Source organism: Syngnathoides biaculeatus, chromosome 21 (genome assembly GCF_019802595.1).
Source record: "Syngnathoides biaculeatus isolate LvHL_M chromosome 21, ASM1980259v1, whole genome shotgun sequence".
Lineage (NCBI taxonomy): Eukaryota > Metazoa > Chordata > Actinopteri > Syngnathiformes > Syngnathidae > Syngnathoides > Syngnathoides biaculeatus.
The window spans coordinates 1,021,312-1,043,163 of record NC_084660.1 but is presented as its reverse complement, the minus strand read 5'-3'; the positions used below and the strand labels follow the sequence as shown (position 1 = coordinate 1,043,163).

The following is a 21,852-nucleotide window of genomic DNA, read 5'->3' as shown; positions in this document are numbered from 1 at the left end:
AGTTACTTTGGACTCAGCCGTATTTCTCCCCGAGTCCTAATTGACCCCTATGTGGATGTTGCGCAATCCGCGTCACTGACCAATTAGAGGCCAGAGATCTGCATAATCTCAGACTCAAATCTCAGACAACGGTGGCTGGATGGTCCAGTATAGCTTCTGTTGGCGTTTTATCGCGTATTTGGGTTCTTTAACAATAGATATGGTTAAGAGGTGTAGTCACGGACTTTGTAATAGTGACGACAGGTATCCTGAAAGGCTAGTTGGTGGAGTTCGATTCGTACCCTTTCCAAAACCGAAGACCCAGTACGAAAAATGTCTTTGATGGATCAAACTTTGTGGAAGACCGCATCATCAACTGAATCCATCTAAAATCAACCGGAACAGAAGGCCGAGTGCGAAAAATGTCTTTGATGGATAAAACTTTGAGGAAGACCGCATGATCAACTGAATCCATCAACCGGAACAGATATGTTTGCACGAAGGTAAGTCCTATATTTGATTTTCAATACATGTCTCAAATAAATGAATTAGCAGTTCTTCGCTTGCATAATATAGCGACCTGTGAATGATTGACACACTTGATCTGTGTTGAGCGATATTTTGCGATGATCTGACTGCACAAACGTGTCCTTTGTTCGCGGCTAATGAGCTAAGCTACACCGGACTAGCGAGTCCTAAAAGCCTTCGACGTGCAGACTGAAGGAAGGATTTTTGAGGACACTATAAAGTAGTGATTGTTCGTCTTTGGGTTATTAAATATTATATTATGTGGCTTCTCGGTCGTCCTCTGACTCCGGAAAGATCTCGCGCTAATATCAATGGTTTATCCGTCGATATGCATGTAAATACCATTGAAATACCGCTCGCTGAAATACTTGAAGCCCTGCTGTCTGCTTTTCAACGATGTTTCACTGTTAGCTAAGAATGCGAGTGAGAAATCAGCCGGTAAATCGGACAGTTTCGCTCTATTCTTTTCTTGCTGCGCCGATATTTTTGCTAATTGTTTGTCTGACGTCAGCGCACGTGGCGTGACGTCACTTCAGGAGGCCTGGTTAAGTGGTTAAGTACGGAGGGGTCAATTAGCGTCGATGAGGCCCAGATGAGGAGCTGCTGCTGCGCAAGACAGTGGCTCGGCCACGCCCCAGACACTTTCCAAGAGATCTGGCTGCCTGGCGAGTGCTTTTGACAAAAACTGGACGTATTTCCAGATGAGGGTATTCCAGCGCTCTCCCTTGATATTTGGGGCCTCCGAGGAAGGACATGAATCAGATATCGATGAACTCCTCTGCTTCCAGACTATGTGAAGATCCATCCATCCATTTTCTCACCCGCTTATCCTAAGCCACATCTTATCTGGACAAATGTTGCCATTCCAAATGATGTTCAATCAAGTGAAGTGACCACAGGTGGCCTCCATTCAAGTTGGAGAAGGACCTCAAAGCAAATCAGTGGAAATCAGATGCACCTGAGCTCAAGTTTGAGCGGCATTGCAAATGGTGGAAATACTGATTTACGTATTATCTTTACTTTAGTTACATGATTTATAAATTGACACAAATGTCTGAAAACATGACTGCCTTTGAGATATTTTATGAAGATTTTTTTTTTTTTACAGAAAACTATCTTCAAAACAGCTTTTGATGATATCTAGCAACAAAATGTGGAAAATGTGAAGGGTGGGAAATCTTTCTGGCGACACTGTATGAAAGTCTTAAGAGGTTCTACATGGATGTACTCTACAGTTTATGTGGAGAAAGCTATGGCATAATTTCCATCCATCCATTATCTTTGCTGCTTATCCTCACAAGGGTCGCGGAAGTGCTGGAGCCTATCCCAGCTGTAGGGAGGCAGGGTACACCCTGAACTGGTTCCCAGCCAGTCCCAGGGCACATAGAGACAGACAACAGTTGCACTCACAATCACACCTAGGGGCAATTTAGAGTCTCCGTTTAATGTTGCATGTATTCGGGATGTGGGAGGGAACCGGAATGCCGGAAAAAAAACACGTAGGCACAGGGAAAAATGCAAACTCCACACAGGTGGGGCTGAGATTTGAACAGCCATCCTCAGACCTGTGAGGCCATTGTTCTAACCAGATGATCCACTGTGTCACCATCAAATGATTTTAATTTTCTTTTGTAAAGAGTTTTCTTTTTTTGTCCCTTTTTTTAATTTCACTGACAATGTCTTCTTGAAAGCCAACACCCAAATTAATAATAAATAATTATAATTAAAAATAATTTCCATCCAACCATTATCTTTGCTACTTATCCTCACAAGGGTCACGGGAGAACTGGAGCCAATCCCAGCTGTTGGGAGGCAGCGTACACCCTGAACTAGTTGCCAGCCAATCACAGGCCACATAAGAGGTAAAAAAAAAAAAAAAAAACATGCATCCACAAAGTTTTGCAGTCAAGTTGTCATGGCCGAGTGGTTAAGGCGATGGACTAGAAATCCATTGGGGTCTCCCTGCGCAGGTTCGAATCCTGCTGACAGCGAGCGTGCAGTCTTTTTGTTTGGGTTAGTTCAAATCATGAGGTCAGTGGTGGATTCTGGGAGAAGGTTCTATCATGACCTGTTCCGATGCAGTATTACTCGTTGGAAAACTGGAAATATTAGCATTACTCGTATCGTATAATTGCATGATATACTGATGAGAAAAATGTCCATTCTTACATGTCACATTTAAATTTTCTTACGTTTTTGTGTGCGCAAGAACATTGTTGAAAAAAATCTTACATTTGTGTCAATTTATAAATCATGTCATTAATTCATAAATCAGTATTTCCACCATTTGCAATGCCACTCAAACTTGAGTTCAGGTGCATCTGATTTCCACTGATTGTCCTTGAGGTCCTTCTCCAACTTGGATGGAGGCCACCTGTGGTCACTTCACTTGATTGAACATCATTTGGAATGGCACACAGTTGTCCAGATAAGATGCGGCTAAGGATAAGCGGCTCAGAAAATGGATGGATGGATCTTCAGATGGATTCATACACTGTTGACATGATTTCTTTGGTCACCTGCTGGTGTTTGAAGTGCCCTGTCCAGTAACTCCTCACCTGCACTTCATTGACGCTAATTAGCATATGAGCCTTGTGGTTTGCGTTGATGCTTGACACTGCATCATTGTGTGTGTGAGTACGCAACTGTTTTGTTAGTGTATCTCCCTCTTGACAGTGTTTCTGTCCCACTTCATTCAAGTCTTGTTTTGTTTATGTTCCAAGTTTTGCCTCATAATTATCAGACCTCGTATCAGGATATTTGGCCTGTTTACCCATATATGACCTCAGCCAGAATTAAACTCCCCTCGAAAATCATGCCCCTCCATTTGGGTCCTACCTTTTGCCAGACGCTCATGACAGTGGTATTTGTCACGACGCATCGGAAAGGAGGGTGGAACCAAATGCAGGACTCGGGAGACGCAGATGTAATTCGGGAAAAGGATTCCAAGGTCGGGGATTGGGCAGGCAGTCAGGTGCAGGAGCTGGAATCAGGACGTCGGGCGTAGAGAGCAGATCAGCGGGCAGGCAGGAATCGGTACACATGAGATCGATCAAGGAAGGCAGAAGTGTCAAAGGAGTCAGGTTTACGGGGTCGGTCGGAGAACAGGCGGAGGTCGGTACACACAGGAATATGCTCGGCGATACGGGGGTGGTGGAACGGGGCATGAACCTCAATGATCTGGCGGAGGACCAGTCGTCACCGGGTCCTATAAGTACCGGGCGCAATCAGCCAAAACAAGGTGCAGGTGTGTGCCGACTAATTGGCTGCCCACGCCCAGCCTGGGCAGGAGGCCAGGAGCATGACAGTATTCAGATTAATTCAATAAAAGAAATTACAATCTTTGAAAAAAAATTGACTGGTGGAAATTGATCCGAAAAGATGAGAAAAATAAAATATCATTTGACTGATTAAAAAAATAGTTTTACAGATTTAAGAGCATTTCAGTGAAATTTAGACTATTTTATTTGTGACTATTTCACACCAAAAGTAACATTAGGGCGTTTTTTTTTTTTTTTTTTTTTTTTTTTGGCATTGAATCAACCCTTAAACGGCTCACCCTCAAAATGTCAGCCTGGATTTGTTTGGTTATTCCAACAAAAAAATTATACAAAAAAAAGCTCATTCTTGCATTCTCAAAATCTCCCAGTTATTTGTCAAATTACTGCATGTACAATTACGATGCAAATGAAAAACATAAACAGAATTCAATTTGAAAGTTTTAGTTTAGAAAAAATATTGTACCTGAATAATTGAATTTTAAATGTGAAAGGTATAAAACCATGTCCAATAACTTTTTTGAATAATTTTTCTCTGTGCAAAAACTGACTACGAACTGAAAGCTTAAACTAATCCGAATACAACTTTTAGGGGTAGACCCAAATGCAGGGACATGATTTTTGAGGGGAGTTTACTTATGGAACAGATCATACACAGGTGAGCAGTCCAAAAAGGGAGAACCACAAAAAACACGGAGCAAAATGGCAAAGTCTAAAAATCCAGAAACGAGGTCCGAGGTCCAACTTGAAACATGAACAAGACTTGACAAGGTGGCACAGAAACGCCGTAACGAGGGAGATGCTCAAACAAAACGCTTGTATATGTAGAGGGTTCAGAAACCGCCTTGAGTCAAAAGTTTCTAACACACATTTTTTAAAGGTGATAACTACTTACTGACACTTTTCATTGTGATGTTATTTAGCCAAGTAGTCAGTAGATGGCACTCGTGCGCCGCTGAATTGAAGCGTGAGAAGGTCGAGCCTCTGCTCACACATGCGCAGTTCATAAAAACTTGAGTGGCAGAGCAAGACATACGGCCTACTGTTCCTCACTGTTCACGGTTCACAGCTCCACAGTTCCTACCGCCTGTGGATCGCTTGTGCCGACGCAGATTCTTCTCGGTCTGAGGCCGGTAACACAAACTCACACACAGTGATGCAGTCTCAAGCGCAACGAACAGGCCACTGACAACAGAACACACAATGCTTCAATGGTTGGCCAAATTGGCGTCAATGAGGTGCATGTGAGGAGCTGCTGCCATCCAGGCTTGGTCGGAGTGGAAACGAGAGTGCGTGGCAGAGTGCACACGTACTCGGGAAGGTGAACTGGGTGAAATAGAACAAGAGGAGATGAACAAAACAACAAGACAGACTCATGTTACTCCACACTTGCAGAGTAAGAAGCGTGAAGCAGGGGAAAAACAGAGACGGTCCATAATTTGGGATCACTCAACAGACCTGGTCCTGCCTTCTTCAACAAACAAAATGGGAGTACCTCGATTGTACATATTGGGACAATCAGTTTGCTTAACTGTAATGCAGCCCTATGGGGGCACAAACCAGTGCAATCTGTAGGCCGGTCCCAAGCCCGGATAAATGCAGAGGGTTGCGTCAGGAAGGGCATCCGGCGTAAAAACTGTGCCAAACAAATATGAGCGTTCATCTAAAGAATCCCATACAGGATCGGTCGTGGCCCGGGTTAACAACGCCCGCCCCCGGCACTGCTAACCTGCAGTGCGTCGGTGGAAATTCAGCTACTGTGGGTCGAAGACAAAGAAGAGGAGGAAACCGGATCCATCGTCAGAAGACAAAGAGGAATGCACAGAGCCTACAACTGATCGGATGGTAGTGTGTAGGATGACTCTGGTGGTGGGTAGATTAAGAAGACAAAGGTAGAGCAGAGAACTATGTGGTGGAAGCTGAGAAAGGAAGAATGTTGTGCGGCCTTTCGGAAAGAGGTAAGACAGGCTCTCGATGGACAGCAGAAGCTCCCGGAAGACTGGACAACGACAGCCAAGGTGATCAGAGAGACAGGCAGGAGAGTACTTGGTGTGTCTTTTGGTAGGAAAGGGGAGAAGACTTGGAGGTGGAACCTTAAAATACAGGGAGTCATACAAGGAAAGAGATTAGCGAAGAAGAAGTGGGATACTGAGAGGACTGAGGAGAGGCGAAAGGAGTACATCGAGATGCGACGTAGGGCAAAGGTAGAGGTGGCAAAGGCTAAACAAGAGGCATATGAAGACATGTCCACCAGGTTGGACACGAAAGAAGGAGAAAAGGATCTCTACAGGTTGGCCAGACAGAGGGATAGAGATGGGAAGGATGTGCAGCAGGTTAGGGTGATTAAGGATAGAGATGAAATGTGTTGACTGGTGCCAGTAGTGTGCTAAATAGATGGAAAGAATACTTTGAGAAGTTGATGAATGAAGAAAATGAGAGAGAAGGAAGAGTTGAAGAGGCAAGTGTGTGAAGGACCAGGAAGTGGCAATGATTACTAAGGGGGGAAGTCAGAAAGGCACTGCAAAGGATGAAAAATGGAAAGGCAGTTGGTCCTGATGACATACCGGTAGAGGTATGGAAGCAATTTGGAGAGATGGCTGTAGAGTTTTTGACCAACTTATTCAACAGAATACTAGCGGGCGAAAAGATGCCTGAAGAATGGAGGAAAAGTGTTCTAGTTCCCATTTTTAAGAACAAAGGGGATGTTCAGAGCTGTGGGAACTATAGAGGAATAAAGTTGATGAGCCACACAATGAAGTTATGGGAAAGGATTGTGGAGGCTAGACTCAGGACAGAAGTAAGTATCTGCGAGCAACAGTATGGTTTCATGCCGAGAAAGAGTACCACAGATGCATTATTTGCTTGAGGATGCTCGTGGTGGAAAAGTACAGAGAAGGTCAGAAGGAGCTACATTGTGTCTTTGTGGGTCTAGAGAAAGCCTATGACAGAGTACCCAGAGAGGAACTGTGGTATCTGCATGCGTAAGTCTGGTGTGGCAGAGAAGTATGTTAAAATAGTACAGGACATGTATGATGGTAACAGAACAATGGTGAGGTGTGCTTAGGTGTGACAGAGGAATTTAAGGTGGAGGTGGGACTGCATCAGGGATCAGCTCTGAGCCCCTCCTGTTTGCAGTGGTAATGGATAGGCTGACAGATGAGGTTAGACTGGAATCCCCTTGGACCATGATGTTCGCAGATGATATTGTGATATGCAGTGAAAGCAGGGAGCATGCAGAGGAAAATTGGAAGAGGGATGGAGACATGCACTGGAAAGGAGAGGAATGAAGATTAGCCGAAGTAAAACAGAATATATGTGCGTGAATGAGAAAGTAGAGGGGGAAGAGTGAGGCTACAGGGAGAAGAGATAGCGAGGGTGGACGACTTCAAATACTTGGGGTCAACAATACAGAGCAATGGAGAGTGTGGTCAGGAAGGGTGAAAGAAACGGGTCCAAGCAGTTGGAACAGCTGGCGAAAGGTGTCTGGTGTGTTATGTGACAGAAGAGTGTCTGCTAGGATGAAGGGCAAAGTTTACAAAACAGTGGTGAGGCCGGCCATGATGTTACGGATTAGAGACGGTGGCACTGAAGAAACAACAGGAAGCTGAACTGGAGGTGCGACAGAATGAAGATGTTGATGTTCTCGCTCGGAGTGAGCAGGTTGGATAGGATTAAAATGAGCTCATTAGAGGGACAGCCAAAGTTCGATGTTTTGGAGACAAGATTCGAGAGAGAGCAGACTTCGATGGTTTGGCATGTTCAGAGGTGAGAGAGTGAGTATATTGGTGGAAGGATGCTGAGGATGGAGCTGCCAGGCAAAAAGAGCGAGAGGAAAAGACCAAAGAGAAGGTTGATTGATGTGGTGAGGGAAGACATGAGGGCAGTTGGGGTTAGAGAGGAAGATGCAGGAGATAGGCTAAGATGGCAAAAGATGACACGCTGTGGCGACTCTAACGGGACAAGCCGAAAGGAAAAGAAGATACCCTTTAGCCCCGATAACAGAAGTGTGTTACAGCCACATGTTAACTTACGTAAACATCACTGTGACCTACGGTTTATTTTCTTTTTTTAAATACGCATTGGACTCATTTGAGAACAATTCATATTAAAAAAAAAAAAAAAACATCTGTTGGGGAGAGGTTCACCGAAGTTTACACTTCTGTGTATGTTGGAGACGACTCCCTGTTTATATATTTATTTATTGTTTATTTATAATGATCCAACTTGGCATGATGAGTACTTCTTGGGAATTGGAGATTGAGAAGAATAATTCCTACCTGAAATGAAGTGATCGCTACACAGTCGTGTGTATTTGGTTGGGCAGCATCCATCATGTTTAATTGCCAAAATCCATCAATCTTTTCTCGTCATTTCAGCTGGTATTCCATAGAATGATCTCTTTGAATATCTGTCTCATCTGTTTTCACAACCAACAGCATAACAAGTCTCGTGCATTGTGAATATTCTGCTCCGGTTCAATGTGCCCCACACTGTCGAGCTGCTCTTTTTGACCGGCAATATGGCGCTGTGAAAATGATGAATCACGTGCACGAGTTCGATTCCTGGACTCTGTCACTTTTGTATCTACATTGTTCCGTTTGACTTTTCGGCTGATTGGTGTGCAAGCAGGATGGTTGCGTTCACAGGCTTCAATCCAAATGTCCCATCATCGTGCTGCATTAGGCTTTCAAACTTATTCTCTGAATGCCACTTTTTTAAACTCTTTCTCATCGTGTGAAATATTGTGCAATAAAGACTTGTGTTTTCATTCCATCAGTTCACTTCCAACTGGGAAAAAAATCCTCTCTTCAATGATCTGTCCATTTCAAATCACTGTGGAAGTACCCAGAAAGGTGCCAGTACAGATCAGCACTTTGATAAACACCAATGATCATAAAAGTTGACCAAATACCAAATGTGTCTTGGAGTCTGATCCAGGCATGAAACAGCGGAGCCGAATTCCTTTCAGACTGATACAAAAGTAGATAAAACGAAATTGAAGGTACAGCAGAGTGGCCCAGCGGAAGCGTGCTGGGCCCATAACCCAGACGTCGATGGATCGAAACCATCCTCTGCTCGGAGTCTGAGTTACAATTCTTTGACTGTGAGAAATAAAAACGTGTCTTCAATGGCTGAGAGACACTTTCTAAAATCACATTACTCTAAAGATAGACACATGTACTGTATCTAACTGGCAGTGTTTTCAGTCTGCACAGGGTCACTGGTTTTCCTGGTCTGCATGTCATCATGTCGAGCATGCAAATCTCTCACCATATTCCACCAAGGCAATCTTTGTGTGCTGGAGCAACACCATGCCTACAAGTAATTTGTTCATGTTTGACCCATTTAAAGATTAAAAAAATACAATACATACTGAACACATTATACATCTGCCAAAGACTGCATGAAACATTTGGTTGTAAGAAACAAAAGTCTTCCCAAAGTAAGAAGAAAGTCGCTTATTGTTGATATTCATCATGAAACATGATCACTCTCACTTTCCAAATGTTGATCTCCTCACAATCCGATTTTGAACCATTGGATGCCAAATAATATACATTAGTGTTCAAAATAATAGCCAACCAATGTCACTAACCATATAATGCAATTTTCAGTTTATTTTTTTATTGCTACTATTCAAACAACGGTGGTGTAGCTGTCGAGCATTGGCCTAACAGTTCTGAGGAGCGGGATTCAAAACCCGGCCCCTGCCTGTATGGAAATTCCAAAAACATTCAAGCATTCATTGAAGACTCGAAATTCCTCTGAGGTGTGATTGTGAGTGCGACTGTTGTCTGTCTCCATGTGCCCTGCCCTGATTGGCTGGCAACCAGTTCAGGGTGTACCCTGCACGTCATGTTTAGCTTCTTCCATTTTTCTCATGATTGCTCCAGCGGTGGACCTTTTTTCACCAAGCTGCTTGGCAATTTCTCTCTAGCCCTTTCCAGCCGTGTGGAGTTGTACAATTTTGTGGGGTGGACAGGTGTCTTGATGCAGCTAATGACCTCACACAGGTACATCTGATTCAGGATAATACATGGAGTGGAGGTGGACTTTTTAAAGGCGAGACTAACAGGTCTTTGAGGGTCAGAATTTCTCACTGCTAGACAGGTGTTCAAATATTATTTGCAGCTGTATCACACAAATAAATAGTTAAAAAACATACATTGTGTTTCTGGATTTTTCTTTTTTCTTTTGAGATTATCTCTCTCACAGTTGACATGCACCTACAATGAAAATTTCAGACCCCTCCACGATTTCTAAGTCGGATAACTTGCAAAATGGCAGGGTGTACAAATGCTTAATTTCTTCACAGTAAATGTTGGACGTGTGTTTATTCAAGGAAAAAATCCAATGACTTGCATGTGTGCCTGCAGACTTCCATGTCGTCCGGCAAGACTGGTGCATCGATGCACACATTTCAGCCAAAGAGTTGAATCCAGGCCTTTTGGTTGAAAAACACAAGTTCCGACTTGTTGGCCATGTGGGACATCTCTTTGGTTTTTATTTTCCACACTATGGGAGATGTACAGTTGCTGTAGAGTTCTGCATTCAGAAGATTCACATACTGGAAATTGAACCTGGCCGTCCAGGGAGAAACAAGAATCGCAAGCCCATATGAGACATGATGTTTCTTAAACTCATTTTTGAAATTATGTATTTTCTTTCAAGCGTCAGCCAATCATATCAACAGTATTGAGGTTTCAGTACCATCGGGGTAAACAGGAGACGAATAAAACTCAGTAATCCTGAAAGGGATATTAGATGGGGCACTTTTGCTGTAAATAAAACACTGATTACTCTGTTATTTTTAACCGTGGCTTGGGAACTTTCAGCATTTAAATCAAAGACTAAAATTCTAGAGTCCTGTAAACATTCCCATACCGGGAGTTAAACCCAGGCCACTTGGGTGAAAACCAGGAATCCTGACCGCTAGACCATATGGGACACAAAATTCAAAAAATTCTTCACAGTTTTCAGGCATTACGTAAGACGGGCCAGAAGAATGCCAATGAAAACTAGAAATCCAAATTCCGAACCAAATGGAAAATCTGTGGAGGTACCTGCCACTTATTATTTCTGAAATAGATTTATTTTTTCCCAAGCCCAATATGTTGGAAACATTCTGCATGATGAAAGCCGAAATGGTGGAATATCGGAATTATTCTCACACAGTGCTCCTGCGGGAAAACCAGGAATCCGAGCCACTTGATCATGTGAGAAGTTCCTCTGTTTGTTTTTTTCCCCAACAAATATCGTCCCCATGCTTAGTTGGCAGTTTTCCACATGAATGTTCACGCCAAATAGGTGGATTGCAAGGGGGGCGAGATTGCTCTCATGTTAAAAGTCGGAGCTCGTTCGCTGGGTGAAGATCTCTTCCATTATATTGGAACTCAGTTGATGAAAGCTTTGCGGGTGGCAAAGTCTAAATGACGGAATTTAGTAATAAGAAAAAGTAAAATTCCCATAACAGGAGTTCAACCAAGGCCACCAGGGTGAAAAGCGGGAATCATGACAAATTGAACAGATAGCATTTATTGAGATGTGACTTCATGTGACTTCAATTTCATTTCAGAAATTTCCCTCACTTTCTTTTAAGCACATCGGTGCATGCAGCCCTACGGGGGCACAAACCAGTGCAATCTGTAGGCCGGTCCCAAGCCCGGATAAATGCAGAAGGTTGCGTCAGGAGGAGCATCCGGCGGAAAAACTGTGCCAAACAAATATGAGCGTTCATCTAAAGAATATACCGGATCGGTCGTGGCCTGGGTTAACAACGCCCGCCCCCGGCACTGCTAACCTGCAGGGCGTCGGTGGAAATTCAGCTACTGTGGGTCGAAGACAAAGAAGAGGAGGAAACCGGATCCAGCGTCAGAAGAAAAAGAGGAATGCCAGAGCCTACAACTGAGTGTAGGGACTTTGAATGTTGGGACTATGACAGAAAAGCTCAGGAGAGTTGGTTGACATGATGATTAGAAGAAAGGTTGATATTCTGTGCATCCAAGAGAGCAGGTGGAAAGGTTGTAAGGCAAGAGGTTGGGAGCAGGGTTAAATTATTCTACCACAGAGTAGATGGGAAGAGAAAATGGAGTAGGGGTTATTATAAAGGAAGAGCTGGCTAGAATGTCTTGGAGGTGAAAAGAGTATCAGATCGAGTGATGAGACTACAATTTGAAATTGAGAGTGTTATGTATAATGTGGTAAGCGGCTATGCCCCACAGGTAGGATGTGACCTAGAGTTGAAAGAGAAATTCTGGAAGGAACTAGATGAAGTAGTTCTGAGGATCCCAGACAGCGAGAGAGTTGTGATTGGTGCAGATTGAAATGGACATATTGGTAAAGGAAACAGGGGCGATGAAGAAGTGATGGGTAAGTACGGCATCCAGGAAAGGAACTTTGAAGGACAGATCGTGGTGGACTTTGCAAAAATGGAGATGGCTGTAGTTAACACTTATTTCCAGAAGAGGGAGGAACATATAGTGACCTACAAGAGCAGAGGTAGAAGCACGCAGGTGGATTATATTTTGTGCAGATGATGTAATCTGAAGGAGGTTACTGACTGTAAAGTCGTGGTAGGGGAGAGTGTAGCTCGACAGCATAGGCTGGTAGTTGTGTAGGATGACTCTGGTGGTGGGTAGGAAGATTAAGAAGACAAGGTAGAGCAGAGAACCATGTGGTGGAAGCTGTAAAGGAAGAATGTTGTGGCGGCCTTTCGGAAAGAGGTGAGAGCTCTCGATGGACAGCAGAAGCCCGGAAGACTGGACGACGACAGCCAAGGTGATCAGAGAGACAGGCAGGAGAGTACTTGGTGTGTCTTTTGGTAGGAAAGGGGAGAAGGAGACTTGGAGGTGGAACCCACCAAATACAGGGAGTCGTACAAGGAAAGAGATTAGCGAAGAAGAAGGGGATGACTGAGAGGACTGAGGAGAGGCGAAAGGAGTACATCGATATGCGACGTAGGGCAAAGGTAGAGGTGGCAAAGGCTAAACAAGAGGCATATGAAGACATGTACACCAGGTTGGACACGAAAGAAGGAGAAAAGGATCTCTACAGGTGGCCAGACAGAGGGATAGAGATGGGAAGGATGTGCAGCAGGTCATGGTGTTATTAAGGATAGAGATGGAAATGTGTTGACTGGTGCCGGTAGTGTACTAATAGATGGAAAGAATACTTTGAGAAGTTGATGAATGAAGAAAATGAGAGAGAAGGAAGAGGAAGAGGCAAGAGTGAAGGACCAGGAGTGGAAATGATTACTAAGGGGGAAGTCAGAAAGGCACTACAAAGGATGAAAACTGGAAAGGCAGTTGGTCCTGATGACATACCGGTAGAGGTATGGAAGCAATTTGGAGAGATGGCTGTGGATTTTTTGACCACTTATTCAACAGAATATACTAGCAGGCGAAAGATGCCTGAAGAATGGAGGAAAGTGTTCTAGTTCCCATTTTTAAGAACAAAGGGGATGTTCAGAGCTGTGGAACTCTAGAGGAATAAAGTTGATGAGCCACACAATGAAGTTTTATGGGAAAGAGTAGTGGAGGCTATAGACTCAGGACAGAAGTAAGTATCTGCGAGCAACAGTATGGTTTCATGCCTAGAAAGAGTACCACAGATGCATTATTTGCCTTGAGATGCTTGTGGAAAAGTACAGAGAAGGTCAGAAGAGAGCTACATTGCGTCTTTGTGGACCTAGAGAAAGCCTATGACAGAGTACCAAGAGAGGAACTGTTGTACTGCATGCGTAGTCTGGTGTGGCAGAGAAGTATGTTAAAATAGTAACAGGACATGTATGATGGCAGCAGAACAATGGTGAGGTGTGCCTTAGGTGTGACAGAGAATTTAAGGTGGAGGTGGGACTGCATCAGGGATCAGCTCTGAGCCCCTTCCTATTTGCAGTGGTAATGGATAGGCTGACAGATGAGGTTAGACTGGAATCCCCTTGGACCATGATGTTCGCAGATGATATTGTCATATGCAGTGAAAGCAGGGAGCATGCAAGGAAACAATTGGAAAGATGGAGACATGCACTGGAAAGGAGAGGAATGAAGATTAGCCGAAGTAGTAAAACAGAGAATATATGTGCGTGAATGAGAAGAAAGTGGGGGGGAAGAGTGAGGCTACAGGGAGAGGAGATAGCGAGGGTGGAGGACTTCAAATACTTGGGGTCAACAATACAGAGCAATGGAGAGTGTGGTCAGGAAGTGAAGAAACGGGTCCAAGCAGGTTGGAACAGCTGGCGAAAGGTGTCTGGTGTGTTATGTGACAGAAGAGTGTCTGCTAGGATGAAGGGCAAAGTTTACAAAACAGTGGTGAGGCCGGCCATGATGTACGGATTAGAGACGGTGGCACTGAAGAACAACAGGAAGCTGAACTGAGGTGGCAGAAAAATGAAGATGAGTTGTTGAGGGTTCTCGCTCGGAGTGACCCAGGTGGATAGGATTAGAAATGAGCTCATTAGAGGGACAGCCAAAGCTGGATGTTTTGGAGACAAGATTCGAGAGAGCAGACTTCGATGGTTTGGACATGTTCAGAGGCGAGAGATAAGAGAGAGCGTGAGTATATTGAAGAAGGATGCTGAGGATGGAGCTCCCAGGCAAAAAGAGCGAGAGGAAGACCAAAGAGAAGGTTTATGGATGTGGTGAGGGAAGACATGAGGGCAGTTGGGGTTAGAGAGGAAGATGCAGAGATAGGCTAAGATGGCAAAAGCTGACACGCTGTGGCGACCCCTAACGGGACAAGCCGAAAGGAAAAGAAGAAGAAGTTTATGTTTCTCACTGAAGAACAATGGCAAATTACAGCCTATTAGCAGAGGATGGTTTCGATCCAACGAACTCTGGGTTATGGGCCCAGCACGGTTCCGCTGCCCACTCTGCTATACAAACCACTTTTTTGTATGTACTTTCATACCCGTCTGAAAAGAATATGGCTGAGCTGTTTCATGCCTGCATCAAACTCCAAGTCACGTTTGGTATTTGTTCACTTTTATGTTCGTTGGTGTTTATCTGGTCAAAGTGCTGATCAGTCGTGGCACCTTTCTAGGTACTTACACAGTGATTTTAAATTGACAGATCATTGCAAAGAGGATTTTTTTTCCCAACCGTAAGTGAATTGAGGGAATGAAAACACAAGCCTTAATTGGACAATATTTCTCACGATGAGAAAGACTTTAAAAAGTGGCAATTATTGAATATGTTTAAAAGCCGAATGCCACCACGATGATGGATCATTCTGGATTGAAGCCTGATGAACGCAGTCCCCTGCTCACACCAATCAGCCGATAAGTTAAATGCAACAATGCAGATACAAAAGTGACAGTTTACAGTATGTGATGCATATGCGCTCACATTATATAAAGAATATCTTTACTTACTATTGTAATCAATGTAGCCATTGAACATGCTGACAACACCTGCAGACTTGTAAAACGACCGGCCGGCACGATCACGCGGGGCTGCCAGCGGGCCTGCTGCGTTTCGTCGTGGGTTCAGTTTTCAAACATAATTGAAGGTAGCATGTCTGTTTATCGGAATATTCTCACCCAGAAGAAAAAAAAAGTACCAACAACGACACATTGCTGTTTTTCATTGTAATAGACCTGCAGTCAGATGCTCCTGTAAAATACACTTGAGTCGCTATGAATAATTTCTTGAAGAAAAAAAGAGAAGTCATGAATTTCTTTCCCCGACAGGGTCATCAGGTGGTTTCTCAGAAAAGCGCAGCCAGATGCTGAAGATCCATCCGTCCGTCTTCTGAGCCGCTTATCCTTAGCCGCAACTTATCTAGACCACAGGTGGCCTCCATTCAAGTTGGAGAAGGACCTCAAGGATCATCAGTGGAAATCTGATGCACCTGAGCTCAAGTTTGAGTGGCATTGCAAACGGTGTAAATACTGATTTGCGCATTATGTTTGAATATTTACCTGATTTATAAATTGAGACAAATGTCTGAAAACACGACTGCCTTTATATTTTATGAAGATTTTTTTTTTTCAAGATAAACTTCAAAACAGCTTTTGATGAAATCTCGCAGCAAAATGTGAAGGGGTGTGAAATCTTTCTGGTGGTACAATATGAAAGTCTGAAGAGGTTCTACATGGACGTACTATAGAGTTTATGTGGAGCAAGCCATAGCATAATTTTCATCCATTCATTATCTTTGCCGCTTATCCTCACGAAGGTCGCCAGGAGTGCCGGTGCCTATCCCAGCTGTCTACGGGCAGGAGACAGGGTACATCCTGAACTGGTTGCCAGTTAATCGCAGGGCACATACATTTGAGATACATACAAGTACATTTGGTGCCGAGTGCAGCCAGGAAGACAACCGAGCTGAGTGGGAGCTGATGAATTCATCAGAGAACTCTGCAACCTGGGATCAACTTTGAACCCCCCCCCCCCCAAAAAAAAAAAAAAAAAACCTAAAGCAGGAAAAATATGAACACTTCATCCACTCAGGAAACATCAATCATCATCGCAATATCGACATTAGAATGACAACTGCTGAATCCATTTGAACTCTGCTGGTAACCAAAATGGTAGAACCTCCCCAAGCACAGAACCACTCTGCTGGTTCGTGTAAATACAAGTTTGTGTACATTTGTCACATTTTTTTTTTTGCATGGTTTTCATCAGTCAGTTTCTTTTGCGATTTTTTTCATTGGTATTATTATTTTGATTTGTTCTTTTATAAAATGAATTTATTTAATTTCTACATGTTTTTTTCAATCCGTAAAATGTAATTTTATTTTTCTTCTCATCTGTTATTTTGATTTTTGGGTCAATTTCCAACCGTCAAATTTGAATTGATTGTACAATTTGTCTTTTATTAACAGTGTTTCTCTGCAAAGTTAAAAAAAAAAGTTGTTTGTACTCATTATATTTTTTCTTGTTTGGCATCTCATGGATTCTTAGTGAAAATTTGAGTCCGAAAACAAAGTTTTAAAGCAAATTGGAGAGACAGTCAAAAGTTGACTAAATAATAAACAATGAGAAGATGACAAAAGACTGTACATGAGTTGCAGTAAAGTTAAAGACAATGTAGATTACAATGACATTGTAAAGTGCTGTGACAATGATTAAATTCGAGCGTTGTACGGGGTAGTCGTACTCCACCCTGTGAAGGAAGGACAGGAAAATATAGGACAGGACTGGACAGGACAGGACAAGAACCAGGTACTTGTAGGTCTTGAAAACTAAAGATTCCAAATCCCATAAGCAGTATGATCTGATAACCCCAACCCAAAGTTTCCTGGGCCTCTTTAAAGTATTACCCCCACTACCGCAGTCTTCTTTTTTACATGATTACTACACAACCAAATTTAGACTTGAGCAGTCCTGCACTTTGCACTTCAGACCAAGCAGACTCAATGCGCAATTCGTAGCAGGCCTCGTGCTTCTGTCCGGATGTCTTGTTAATGCTGACACTCCATGTTCCCAAATTTCCCCCATCCTGCATTAATCCCAATTCTCGCATGCTCCAGGACCACTAGTATCCTATCAGGAACTTTGAATGGATGGATCTAAGACAATCATTGTGTGTTCCACCATGGAAACTTGACTACATTGACGTTTGGGATAATTTATTAGTTCGTGTCCCAAAGAAGACACTGCTAGTGGGGGGTCGTACTTTTGAGAAATTCAGTTGTTCATGAAGTTTCATCAAATTGGCTGAAAACATTTATTGCTTCTTGAAGCTCCAAGCAATTGGCTGAAAAGCTTCCTTGTTTCACAAAGCCAGATTTGGCCATCAGTTGTTTTTTTCTTGAAGATAGATGCACATAAAGTTTGGACTGATCATTTTCCCCACCAAAGGACACTACTGAAAGACCGACTCTGGTTGAACTCAAACCCACAACCTTTGAAATACTACAATGATCTAGAAGCCCAACGCACTGTCCGTTGCACCACAGAGCCTTCTCCCTTCAAAAAATTATATGTCTCTGTATGTTTATTTTAATTGGAGTTTTTTTTTTTTTTTTTTTTTTTTTTAAGGCTTCCCCAAGCCTTCATGTATTGTTCTCCTCAATATCTGTCCATGGTCAATGTGCAAAGCCATCCCATGCTGGAGATGCTGGTGCCCAGGTTCAAGTACAGCATCCACGACACCTCGGAGAAGGTCCGCTTGGTTTTCGTTGACATGGTCCCGGATTTCAAGGCGGTTGGCCAGGCCAAGGTACTCGAAGTCGCCGTATGCTCCATCTCATGTGGTCCAGATGTATTTTGTCTGATTAAAGATGACGAAATAAGTCCTGACAAATGTGGAGCACGTCGTTGAAGTACCTTTCACACTTAATCACGGATGACTGATATTATAGTGTTGAGGATTGTGACTCCAAGTGGAGTTTAATCGTAATAATAAAATTTGTTGACAAATTCAACATCAATTTTATCCAATTTTCGATGGAATAATCAAATGTACAGACATTCGATCGGCGGAGCTCTGGTGGGTGAATATTGCGATTGCGGTGGTGCCGTTGTGCTGGTTTCCAATTTGTCAAAGTATATTTGACTCTTATCTCCTGCCAACCTCCATCTCCACACTCTGCCGCAGTGCTACAAAAGACTACATGTTCGTTGTCGGCAGGATTTGAACCTGCGCGGGGAGACCCCAATGGATTTCTAGTCCATCGCCTTAACCACTCGGCCACGACAACCTGCCTGAAGACTTTGTGTATGCACATTTTTTTAACAAGATGGTGGTCTCCATGATTTGTCCTGCTTCGCGTTCTTCTTCCTTGAGGTAAAAACATGATGATGATGATGAACGATTCACCTGGTGCACAAACACACACAGCACACCACACTAATTTTGATACAAAGAGCGAGAAAATATTTTCACTCCCAATGGAAATTTTAACCAGCTTTTTAATGAGCAAATCTGTTGGTTTCTTAATTGTGGGGTGGTGGGCACTTTCTTCGTGAAGTCACCAGTTCAGCGGTTTCAACCTGCACACAGTCCGGACTCGTGACATAGGTGAAAGTTCTCTCTTTTTATTGGAACTATGATTTCAGATAAATCTTTAAAATCCTTCAGTGAAGTCAGTCCTCACCCTCCGTGACGATTTATCACCGATTCAGACTCAGTCTTAAGAATTAACCCACAATGCATTGCTTGTTTAAGAATAAAATAAAACTGTATTCTTGATGTGTACATTAAAATAAAATAAAAAAAAACTTTGGGGGCTTTTCTTTCCTTGTTCTGGCTTTGTATAATCTAAAGTGGTCTGTCTAAAACAGGGGTGGCCAATCCGCGGCTCTCGAGTTGCATTTGGCTCTTTGCCTCCTTTTGTGCGTCTCTCGTGAAGGCACGAAGCATATCCAAGTTCTGTTTATGCGCGCACTTTGCTTGCGTTCACCACGGTAGTTGCGAGTCAGTGTTGCTTGCGTTTAATCCAGTATTTGCATGTTTTGCTTGAGGTTATTACGTTTTTTTTTTCACAAATAGATCAGTGTGTGTGTGCATGTGGGTCGATGGCTCAGTGAGACGGGACTGCCCAGGGTGTGCAGCTGTTAGGGAGAGAAGGGAAAAAAAAAAGCACAATGGAGATTGGGGAAGAGTGCCTGGATTTTTCCTGCCTCACAGCTCAGCTGTGTCACTTTGATAAATAAGACAGAAAAGTGTCAAGAACGAGACTCGAGGGGGGACCCAAATGCACGACTCAGGTGACAGGCAAACGGTGAGGAGTGAGCCTTTATTAGTTCCAGCGTCAGTAACCGGGGAGTCAGTCCAAACAAGCAACAGGATCAGTAACGGCAGGTTTACAGGGTCGGTCGGGAGACAGGTGTTGGTCGGTACATGGGAGGTTGGCGTCAGGAGTACAGAAGTACGGGAACGAGGCATGCGAGGTAACGATCTGGCGAAGACCAGTCGTCCACTGGGTCCGATAAATACCGGGTTAATCATCCAGGATGAGGCGCCGGTGTGCTGGGACACGCCCAGCCAGGGCTGGAAGGCAGGACCATGACAAAAAGCAGATGCGGTTAAAAAAAATCCAGAGAGGAATGCTTCCATCATATCAAGTGGAAGACTTTGAAGGGTTATGATTAAAAAAATGCCTTGGTGATGTTGAAATCTTGTGTCCTGAAAACAAAAATCTTATACAAATGCTTTCAGCCCTTCAACTGTTCTGTGACACTGTTGAAGAGAGAATATCGGAGATTAGCATGGCTACTGACTCACAGATCCACTTCAGACCTCCAATCATGGGAGCATTTCAGTGCCATACAACACAAGACTTAGCTGAACAGGTTGTTTGTTTGTGTGAGGGAGCACACAATTTAAAACATTGAAAAAAGATGGTCATAATTTCAGATAACCTGGAACCCTGCTTGGTTAACAGAGGATTAAAGACAAGTACTATTCTTTTCCACAACAGAAAATAACATCCATCATCCAAGCCACTCATCCTCACAAGGGCCACAGGAAAGCTGGAGTCTATCCCAGCCAGCTTCAGGTGAAGGCTAGACTCTGGTCAGCAGGGACTCAGAGGGCAGATATTGACGCCATCACTGAGCGGGAATCGAACCCACGCTGCCTACACCAAAGTAAGGCATGAGTACCACTTCACCATCTGTGACTACTGGAAAACAGAAATGATCATCACAAAGAAAAAGGCACTTTTCAATAGTTTAGCTTCACAGAGAAGATGAGAAAAAAAGTCTTTGAACACATATTCTAATTTCAGTACAGTAGTAATACAAATTAAGGCATGCAAACCAAAATTTGGACAAAAATACCCATAAAAAAAAATATCTGTGATCGAGCTTCGTCAACCATTTCAACCAATCGCGTTCGTCAGGGATGTGGTCATGCCACTCACCTGCACCTGGTTTGTTCAATAGGTCTTATATTCAGGCTTCATATGTTGAGTCTTCGGTGGCTCGTCCATCTGTGTAATAGATAGATAGAGAAATATTGAAATGAAACTGGTTGCTGGCCAATCTAAAAAATATTTTTCATGTGTAAATAAAAAAAGAGGGACAACAAAAAAAAACATTTTTTTACAAAGGAAAATGAAAATAGTCTGATGATGGTGACACGGTGGATCATCTGGTTAGAACGTTGGCCTCACCGTGTGCGAGTATGAGAGCATCTTGTTCGTGGATTTACCTCATTGCAGCGTTTCTGTCCCACAGCATTTGATTATTCCATTGAAAAATTGGATAAAAATTCATGTTAAGGACGTCAAAATGTGCATGTACGTTGTAGGTATTATTATAATGAGACTCCACTTGGAGTCGCAATCCTCATATTCAACGCTATAATATCACGCCACAGAAAAAAATCATCATCGTATCGTTTTTGAGACATTTTACATTTGGCCTTTTGTGACCATGGACAGATACTCAGGAGAACAACGCTGTCATCGATACCTGGAGGCTTGAGGAAGCCTTTAAAAAAAAAAAAAAAAAGAATATGAGAGTCCAATTTGGGGAAAAAAAAAAGCCTCCCATTAAAATAAACATACAGACGCATATCATTCATGGATATATTTCTCTGTGGCGCAATGGACAGTGAGTTGGGCTTTTAGATTAACAGTGGAGTAATTCAAAGGTTGTAAGTTTGAGTCCCACCAGAGTCAGTCTTTCACTGGAAAGAATGTGTGTTTCCTTTGGTGGGTAAAATGTTGAATCCAAACTTTATGTGCATCGATGTTCATGGGGGAAAAAAAGTACTGATGAAGAAATGAGTGTGAAACAATGAAGCTTTTCAGCAACTTGCTTGGAGCTTCAAGAAGCAATGAAGTGTTTCAGCCAATTTGATGAAACTTCATGAAGCACTGAATCTCTCAAAAGTACGACCCCCACTTGCAGTGTCTTCATTTGGACATGGATGAAATCCCCAAAAAGTTAATTTAGTAAATAGTTTCCGTGGTGGAAACACACAATGATTGTCTTGGAATTACTAGTTCCATTTCAAAGTTCCTAATAGGATACTCTTGGTCTTGGAACATGGAAGAATTGGGAGTACGTCCAGGATTGGGGAAACTTTGGGAACATGGAGTGTCAGCCAAAAACCAGTGCTGGTGTTTTTGTGGTTGACCTCTGGTGGAGATGAACCGGCGGGCGGTCAT

General features: G+C 43.2%; 2 long non-coding RNA genes and 3 other non-coding genes across 10 annotated transcripts in view; 2 read left to right on the top strand and 3 right to left on the bottom strand.

The window, feature by feature from the left end:
* LOC133494398 (uncharacterized) overlaps positions 1 to 21,852 on the bottom strand; it is an 86,795-nt gene that overhangs the window by 10,647 nt on the left and 54,296 nt on the right. The gene's annotated exons all lie outside the window — the stretch shown is intronic.
* LOC133494396 (uncharacterized) overlaps positions 427 to 21,852 on the top strand; it is a 322,682-nt gene continuing 301,256 nt past the window's right edge. Inside the window, exon 1 of one of the 3 annotated variants that reach the window (XR_009793286.1) lies at positions 427 to 482. This is a non-coding gene — a long non-coding RNA (uncharacterized LOC133494396). The remainder of the gene's footprint in view (positions 483 to 21,852) is intronic. The other 2 variants (XR_009793287.1, XR_009793288.1) reach the window with 2 other exon arrangements.
* trnas-aga (transfer RNA serine (anticodon AGA)) lies at positions 2,417 to 2,498 on the top strand. Its single transcript has one exon. It is a non-coding gene; the product is annotated as a tRNA-Ser (tRNA).
* Positions 10,662 to 10,733, bottom strand: trnae-uuc (transfer RNA glutamic acid (anticodon UUC)). Its single transcript has one exon. It is a non-coding gene; the product is annotated as a tRNA-Glu (tRNA).
* trnas-aga (transfer RNA serine (anticodon AGA)) lies at positions 18,351 to 18,432 on the bottom strand. The gene has a single exon. It is a non-coding gene; the product is annotated as a tRNA-Ser (tRNA).